Consider the following 9,507-nt stretch of genomic DNA (forward strand, 5'->3'; position numbering starts at 1 on the left):
GTACCACCCCTTTTAGATAATACAGAACCAAGTATCATAGTGTTGTGCTAAGTGATTTGGAAAGACAAAGCAGTAAAATAGATCCCCTGCAGCCAGCAACAATACACCGCCAGCAACAATAAACCCCCCCAACAGCAATAGATCCCTACAGCAACAATAGACCCCTGGCAGCAATATCAAATCTCTAAACCCTCCAGCAGCCAGCAATAATAGACCCCCTCCCTCAACACTAGACCCCCCAGCAACAAATGACCCTCCAGAAAAATAAGACCCCCTAGAAACAACAGATCACCTACCAGAATTAATATAGACCCCCCATTCAAAAATAGATCTCCTCCAGCAACAATAGATCCCCTAGCAGCAAGCATTAATAGACCCTCTAGCACACCCCAGCACCCAGTGCTGGAGGTGCCAGAACTGCGTTCCCCTACGTTCCCGTTAAAAAAAAAAAACCCTGATAATAACTGCAGCGCTATACATTAATACAATTAGCCCCACCACAAAAATGTGAAAAAGTGTATACAACATAAGCATAAGCTGGTGAAAACACAAAGGGATAGATCAATAACATACACTATGTTGGCAAAAGTATTGGGATGCCTGCCTTTAACGCACATGAACTTTAATGGCATCCTAGGCTTAGTCCGTAGGGGTTCAATATTGAGTTGGCCCACTCTTTGCAGCTATAACAGCTTTAACTCTTCTGAGAAGGCTGTACACAAGGTGTGTCTATGGGAATGTTTGACCATTCTTCCAGAAGCACATTTGTGAGGTCAGGTACTGATTTCGGACAAGAAGACCTGACTCGTAGTCTCCGCTCTAATTCATTACAAAGGTGCTCTATCAGGTTGAAGTCAGGATTTTGTGCAGGTCACTCAAGTTCCTCCACCCCAAACTTGCTCATCCATGTCTTGGTATGTTGACACCTTAAGAGTTCCCTTCACTGGAACTAAGGGGTCAAGCCCAAACCCTGAAAAACAACCGCACACCATAATGCCCCCTCCACCAAACTTTCCACTTGGCACAATGTAGTCAAGCAAGTACCATTTTCCTGGCAACCACCAAATCCAGACACGTCCATCGGATTGCCAGACAGAGAAGTGTGATTGGTCACTCCTGAGAACACGTCTCCACTGCCAGTGGTGGCATGCATGACATCACTGCATCCGGTGCTTTGCATATGCACTTGGTGATGTAAGGATTGGATGCAGCTGCTCGGCCATGGAAACCCATTCCATGAAGCTCTCTGCACACTGTTCTGCTAATCTGAAGGCCACACAAAGTTTGTAGGTCTTTAGCTATTGACTCTGCAGACAGTTGGTGACTTCTACGTACTGTGCGCTTCAGCATGCGCTGACCTAGCTCTGTCATGCTGAGTTGCTGTTGTTCCCAGTTGCTTCCACTTTGTTATAATACCACTAACAGTTGAAATAGGAATATTTAGTAGCAAGGAAATTTAACGGGTGGACTTATTGCACAGGTGGCAACCTATCATGGTACCACGCTTGGATTCACTGAGCTCCTGAGAGCAACCCATTCTTTCACAAATGTCTGTAGAAGACATCTGCATGCCTAGGTGCTTAATTTTATACACCTGTGGCCATGGAGGTGATTGGAACACCTGAATCCAGTGATTTGGAGGGGTGTCCAAATACTTTTTGGCAATATAGTGTCCATGCAATTGCTCCTAAAGCGGAGTTCCACCCAAAAGTGGAAGCTCCACTTTTCTGCTTCCTCCCCCCCTTGCCATATTTGGCACTTTTTAGGGTGGAGGGGTAAGCTGGTACCTGGTTTTGAGAGGTACCCGCTCCTACTTGTGGAAAACTGGGCAGGAAGTCCCCCCCTCCCCCCCGCAGCTTTCTGGTACACTTTTGAGGTCCCAGAGGACTGCAGCCATTCACAAAGTACATCGTGCTTTGCGCATGCGCAGTTGGAAACCTTTGGTGAAGCCACAAGTCTTCACTGCCAGTTTCCCTTAGTTGAGATGGTGGCCCCAGTATCCGACAGCCTATTGAAGAATTGGGTCGAGGTGAGGACACTGCTGGAAACCTGGCCAGGTAAGTGGCCTAATATTAAAAGTCAGCAGCTACAGTATTTGTAATTTTTTTAGGGGGGTGGGCCCGGGGGCTGAAACTCCGCTTTAAGTCCATAGGTAATGGTGATTGTAAGGTGAAAAAACAGATGGAAGAATCCTCCACCGTCGCCCCAATAATGCAGTCTCTTACCAGAAGGATCTGACGACCTTAAAAATGGTCAAATAGCACAGTTTTAAGCCTCCAGATAAGAGTCATCAGTCAATTCGTTGTGAATGTACTCTCCATCCGAATCCAATATTTAATAGACCAGATCTCTTCTCAAGATGACATACATTAAAGAGAAAGCAAAGCCATCTCATAGTGTAGTAAAACCGCAAACATCAATTTATTAAAAATATTGCACTTACATCAATCAGAATAAAAACCAGCTTATCATAAGTTTCAAACCAGCAGGGTGGCTGCTTAAAATTGCGCTATTTGACCATTTTTAAGGTGGTCAGATCCTATTGGTAAGAGGTTGTATTACTGGGGTGACAGTGGAGGATTCTTCTATCTGTTGTTTAACCTTCCAAGCACCATTACCTATGGATTTATATTGGATGTAAAGGCTCAAGGTTTTTTACCTTCATGCATTCTATGAATGCATTCTTTCTTTGGGTTTATATGTGCAGTGTGAAGCATTGCATTAAGCATCGAACATTCTGCAATGGGAGTTACATTTCCAGCTGGAGTACTTGGATTACAGTGGGTCTCCCTCTTCTTGTTGTAGTAAACGTGTGATGTGTGATCGTTGGGGGAGATTTACTAAAACTGGAGCATGCAACATCTGGTGCAGCTCTGCATTTTAACCAATCAGCTTCCAGGTTTTATTGTCAAATGTTAATTGAGTAAGCTAAAGTTAGAAGCATATTGGCTACCATAATTCTGAGTGCACCAGATTTAACCGCTTGCCCTCCAGAGGATTTATCCCCCTTCCTGACCAGGCCATTTTTTGCGGTGCTGCATTACTTTAACTGACAATTGCGCGGTCATGCAATGCTGCACCCAAATGAAACTCCCTTATCAGTGTCCCTGCTGGTGGGGATCACCGACTAGGCCAGTAACAAAAAAGAAGAGGCACCATAAGTTTAGCTTATCGCTGAACGTATATCACCTGCCAAGTAACCAAAAACCGTACATCAAAAAAAGGGGGGATGTGAAAAGGGATTCACAAGAAAAGTGGTTAAATCATGAACAGAAAGTGATACTATAGTATTGCTTTCTGTTTATGATGTAACCGCTTTTCTTGTGAATCCCTTTTCACATCCCTCCTTTTTTTGATCAACGGCTAGGACCCGGTGATTGACAGCCGAGGCCACAAATGGCAGCGCAGGTAGGGTACACGCGTGGCACGCACGCACCCCCTACCCAGAACTGCAAAATCATGTGTATATATACGTGATTTTGCGCACCCATGCCGCCCTGTAGGAGTATTTCTACTATAGGGCACTGTGCAAGTGATTAATAATTCTCCCCTTCTATGTCATAAATGGTGTGGTGATATAAAAGTCACGTGAAAGATATCACATGGCTTTTCTTATGTCAATAAAGCTATTTTTAATATTCTGCTGCTATTGTGATTAGGAATGAACAAATCTGTCTGTGTTTGATTTGCAGAGGGTTCAGTGAATCCTGTTAAAATTCAGTGAACCTGAACTTAATGTTTACTCAGCCGTCAATGTTTTCTTGGCTTTTAACTGTAATGTGCCACCCCCTTTCTTGTAAATATATATAACCTGAAGGGGACAGTCACTCTGGTGACTTTGTAGGCGATGAGATGTAGCTCTTAATGGAAGGTATTCTGGCGTCCTTTTATAGTCAGGGCAGCTGTCAAGTAAATGAATACAGATCAGCACTTCCATGTACTTTAGTAGGACACAACTGTATGGCAGAGCATCCTTTTTTACTGTAGAGGTGAAAAGAGGCTGCAATGCACTCACCAATCCTCACATTACACTTTTCTTCCTTTTTGTATTTTCCTTACGTGAATAAGCCCTAACAATCATGTTTCAAAATAATTGCATATATATCATTTTTATAAAACTAGTAATTACTCCTGAAATATTTACAATGGATGCTCAGACATGATTAATAACACAAGGCGGACAATTATGGCATGTCTTACTGTCATGTTTCATAGACCATGGGAGTATTGAATTTCCTTTCATGTAGGTACAGAATTGTATAAATTACAATATAATTTAACCTGTCATGGCAGAAATAATGGGATGCTATTGCAGATCTCTTTTTGAAATGCAGGTTACCTGACTGTTATAATGTCTCGCTGGCTTCTGTCTCAAAGATGCTTCCCTGGAACAAATACGCATATTTTATTTTGTTAGTCTGATACTAAGACTAGCTAGTCGACTGGATTGGAAAGAAAGCCAAGGGTGCAAGAAGATTGTTCACACAAAAAGATAGAGTTACTGCACTTCACTTATATTACTTCAACATGGCATTTACAGTCACATCACATAGATATACTATTTAGGGGTGACTTGACAGTGCTGTCAATCACATATAGTGGATGATCTGCAGCAGTCAGATGTGAAAGCAGCACACAGCATATTTCTATTAAGCCATGTTCCCTTACACTGTCTCCTTCCCAGGGTCATTAGTACCCACCCCTTGTCCTGACCCTGTATTTCTGGCCATTAGCTTTTATATCCCGAAGAAAAGAATGTCCACACAAAAAGATAGAGTTGCCGCACTTTACTTATATTACTTCACCATGGAATTTACAGTCACATTACATAGACATACTATTTGGGGTGACTTGACAGTACTGTCAATCACATAAAGTGGACGATCCGCAGCAGTCAGATGTGAAAGCAGCATGCAGCCCATTTAACTACACCTGCATCACCATTTTTTTCCATTGGAATTTTTCACTTTATTCAGCTGTTTGAAGATTTCACTTTGGGACATTTTCTGTTAACTGTTGTTATTTTTGGCGGCACATATTTTGTGGAATTTTGTGGCTTAGTAGGGTATTTTATATATTTTTTGTAGCACATTGTGTTATTCACTTTGTGTCACTTTTTGATGTGTTTGTATTAGCACAAATAAGTCCCAATTAGGGGCTGAAGCACATTATTTATATTTGTTTATTTTGGTCACTAATCACATTTTTGAAACACATTTATGTGGAAGGACTTTGTGTGGTCCTAAAGTCTTGTCTTGAGTCGGGTTTGTATCCTGACAGTCTCACCGTATATCACTATAGGTACTATTCACACTAGTTGTGGGTCCTTTTTTCACGGCACTTTTGCAGGCATATTTTATGCCATATATTTATCACTCTTTCCATTTGTGATTTATGTCACTTTTGCCCTTAATAAAGGGATGCATGTGCATTGTTTCACCATTTTCTTTAGTGTTTGTTGTGTATTTTTTCTTTTATATGTGTGTTTACATACACATACCAGGGCCAATTTAGACAGGATCCAATTAACCTACCAGCACGTCTTTGGAGTGTGTGAGGCAGGGGCGGACTGACAACTCATGGGACCCCCGGGCAATAGGGGACCATGGGGCCTGTGTCCTTGCCCAAACTCAAAAAGTCCTATGAAAAAGGTACCAGGGGCATCTCATGGGGCCCCCTACTGACCTCGGGCCCTCAGGCAGTACCCGAGTTTCCAAATGGTCAGTCCACCCCTGGTGTCCTGGTGTGAGGAAACCCACGCAGGCACAGGGAGAACATGCAAACTCCAGGCAGGTGGTGCTGTGGTTTACACTATTCTCTGTCACTACACACTATTCTGGGACAGAGCCACCTAGTGGCAGATTAGCCACCTGCACCTGCTTACACACACATTACTGGTCAGTATCTCTTAACCCCTTGGCGCCGGTGCCTCCCAGCCCTTTAAGGGATTCAGAAGCCGGGAGGCGGGGCGGGGTTTTAGGGTCATGTGATTGCCGTAATTCGCTGTCACTGCAGTCACATGATCGGGAAAGGTCCCAATCGAAAGAGGAGATCGGGACCTTTCCAAGAGTACTGGACATGTGTGTTGGGAGTGCACAAGGCGCATGCTCTCAGCATATGTTTTTCTTAATTGCACGCAAACGTGCGGCCGCTCAGCGTCAAGGCTCAGACTTTGAGAGGCCTCACATTTGTGTGCGCTCGTCGTCAAGGGGTTAAAATTAAAACAAGGGTACCAGCACAACAGCCAGGTAATTGCCATATTTGGCCTCATTCACACCTGTGTACGTTCTGTGTTTTTTAGGTGCCGTACATTAGAAAAACGTTGTGCTTGCTGCATCTTTGCACTTTAATCAAAATCCAGTTTGATGGGAATGCAGCAAAAATACATGTACAAAGTACCTAAAATTCAACACACCTAAAACAGCACACAGATGTGAACATGCACTTTAGAAGAAGAGCTCACTAATGGCAGCCTAAATGTTTCTTCCATGGCAGATTTTCTTCCGTATGTTTGTTGAATTTTCCTACTTGTCGGTTTGTGAATCAAGTGCGGTAATGTGCAATAAATATTATTGCAACATCTGTGCATGTGTGAGTTTACACACTAAAACTTGAAATTGTAAAGCTTTGTATGCGATGTGGTGTAACTGTAAATCCAACAGCATATAAATGAACCAATGCATATGCTTGTTATAAAAATTCAATTTCAATGCAAGCTATGATACTTGCAAAAATAGAAGCGACCATTCTGGATAGGGTAGCCAAATTCAAAGCACTCTGGACACCATGGGTGACAAATTTTTTCTAACCGAACTTTGATGAATCTCTAAATGATGACTCTAGACAGTGCTATTTGCAATATATGTCAACTCCATCTTCCCCAGTGGTACCGGGGGATTCCCCCACACCACTTTCTTTTCTCTCTATTACTCTATTTCCTTATTCTATTTATTTTTTTCCTTCAGCCCACCTTCTCTCTATTTTGAAGGTGTTATTTCCTAGTGGGTTTTGCAACACTATCTACACAGGAGCAATGTATTTGGAATCCCTTAACTATTCCCCCTTCGCACGGGAGCATTTATTTACTTCTCTGGGCCGTCCCTTCTTCAATTGCCTAATGCATACCTACTTTACCAATAAAAACTACCTTTATGGTGATGTCTACTAATCGTCATCTAACCCACTCAGGGGTGGACTGACAACTCATGGGGCCCCCGGGCAATAGGGGATCATGGGGCCCCTGTGTCCTTGCCCAAACTCAAAAAAGCCTATGAAAAAGGTACCAGGGGCATCTCATGGGGCCCCCTACTGACCCCAGGCCCCCTACTGACCCCAGTCCGCCCCTAAACCCACTCTACCTATTACCATGCTTTATTTGCTGTTAATTTACTCCTGTGCACTCTTTGTATAGATATTAATAAACCTCTACTCCTGTTATATGTATAGTCCAGGGGTAGGCAACCTGCGGCTCTCTAGCTGTTGTGGAACTGCATTTCCCATGAGGCATTGCAACATTACAAAATTGACAGATACAGCTATGACTTGCAGAGGAATGATGGAACTTGTAGTCCTGCAACAACTGGAGAGCCGGAGGTTGCCTACCCCTGGTATAGTCCATATCAATGGATCCTCTACAGAGTCTCAATTTATCGGCCATCTACTCATATGACCATCTATGACCCAGTTGCCTTTTGTTTCCTGTTCACGTCATTCTTTAAACCTGTATTGAACTGATGTTGCACTTTCTTCTTTTTCTTCAATAAAATATTTGAACAAGATCAGTTTCAGCTGAGGTGCAGTGAATTTTGGTGGACTTCAAAGTAACCCGCAGCTATATAACCTGAAACAAGGAAACAAGTGGTCACCAGCTTTCTACTACTATTGCTTGGGAAAGCAGTATTAAACTTAAAAACAAAAAAAAAATTAATATTTTCCAATTTACCAATCCTTAAATGTGATGGCTGCTTTCATTTTCTTTTTTTTAGGCTTTTTTGCTTTATTTTCACCTGGTGATCCAGCCAGTAATACACCTCCTGTCTTAGGGGGTCTCCACTCTCAATAGAAACACCTTTGGACAGTAGTATTCTCAATCTGGGGAGAGGGTAGTGTTAGATGTCCTAGGAGATTTAAAGGCAAATTTGTCTTTATTGCGTTTTGAATCAGATTTTACAGAGCAGAACGAAAAGAGACATTGTGTACACATACAAGTGATCAAACATGTATTGTGAGCATGGCGTCCTAGGAGATTTAGATGGACTTTAATAATAAATTAAAGCCAGATTCCAACTAACACTTTTTAAGCAGGTGCAGAAAACAGTTTTTCTTCCTTTTGGGATAAAGATTTTACATGAAAGAATAAAACCTTATCATTGTAAGCACATCTGTGAGTGGTAAATGGTTTGTCTCAACACTCTAATTGACACTTTTGCCGAACAGCTTGGTCTGCTAAAGGAAGCTGAAAAATAACAGACCTACTGACCAAATCAATAGGTGAAAGAGCCTAAAAACAATAAAACAAGTGCAGACACCACCTTTCCAGCACTCTTGTTGGTAAGCTGCAATATAATACACTTTGGTTTCTGGGTGTAATACCTCTTTAGGGGTCTATTAATAATACATTTGACAAGTGAATGTCACAAGCCTTCACCCAGCTGTCACAAATTCTGACTGTATTTTGCTCAATGTGTTGATTTCCTTTGATTGGTAGCTCCATCTAGTGCCTATATTTCAGTATTTTTCCTTAACCACTTACCTACAGGACACTTATACCCCCTTCCTGCCCAGGACAATTTTCAGCTTTCAGCGCTGTCACACTGTGAATGACAATTGCGCAGTCATGCAACACAGTACCCATATGAAATTTGTGACATTCTTTTGAGACAGATAGAGCTTTCTTTTGGTGTTATTTAATCACCTCTGAGTTTTTATTTTTTGCTAAACAAACCAAAAACAACTGAAAATTTAGAAAAAACAAAAACATTTTTTTCTTAGTTTTTGTTATAAAATTTTGTAAATAAGTGATTTTTCTCCTTCACTGATGTGTGCTAATGAGGCTGCACTAATGGGCACTGATAGGCTGCACTAATGGGCACTGATAGGTGGCATTGATGGGCACTGATGAGGAGACACTGGTAGGTGGCACTGAAGGGCATTGACAGGCAGCACTCATATATGGCACTGATAGGTGGCACTGATAGGCGGCACTGACTGGCACTGATAGGCGGAACTGACTGGCACTGTTAGGTGGCACTGACTGGCACTGTTAGGTGGCACTAACGGGCACTGATGTGCACTGATAGGTGGCACATTCTAGGGGGCCCTGACTGGCACTGATAGATGGCACTGATTGGGGGCACTGATAGGTGGCACTGACTGGCATTGATAGGTGGCACTGATTGGCACTGATAGGTGGCACTGAAAGGCAGCTCAGATGGGCACTGATATGTGGCATTGATGTGCACTGGTAGGCACTGATATGTGGCATTGATGTGGCACTGATGGGAACTG

The sequence above is a fragment of the Staurois parvus genome, unplaced genomic scaffold, assembly GCF_062004578.1.
Source record: "Staurois parvus isolate SC_StPar_1 unplaced genomic scaffold, SC_StPar_1.0 ptg000130l, whole genome shotgun sequence".
NCBI classification, from domain to species: domain Eukaryota; kingdom Metazoa; phylum Chordata; class Amphibia; order Anura; family Ranidae; genus Staurois; species Staurois parvus.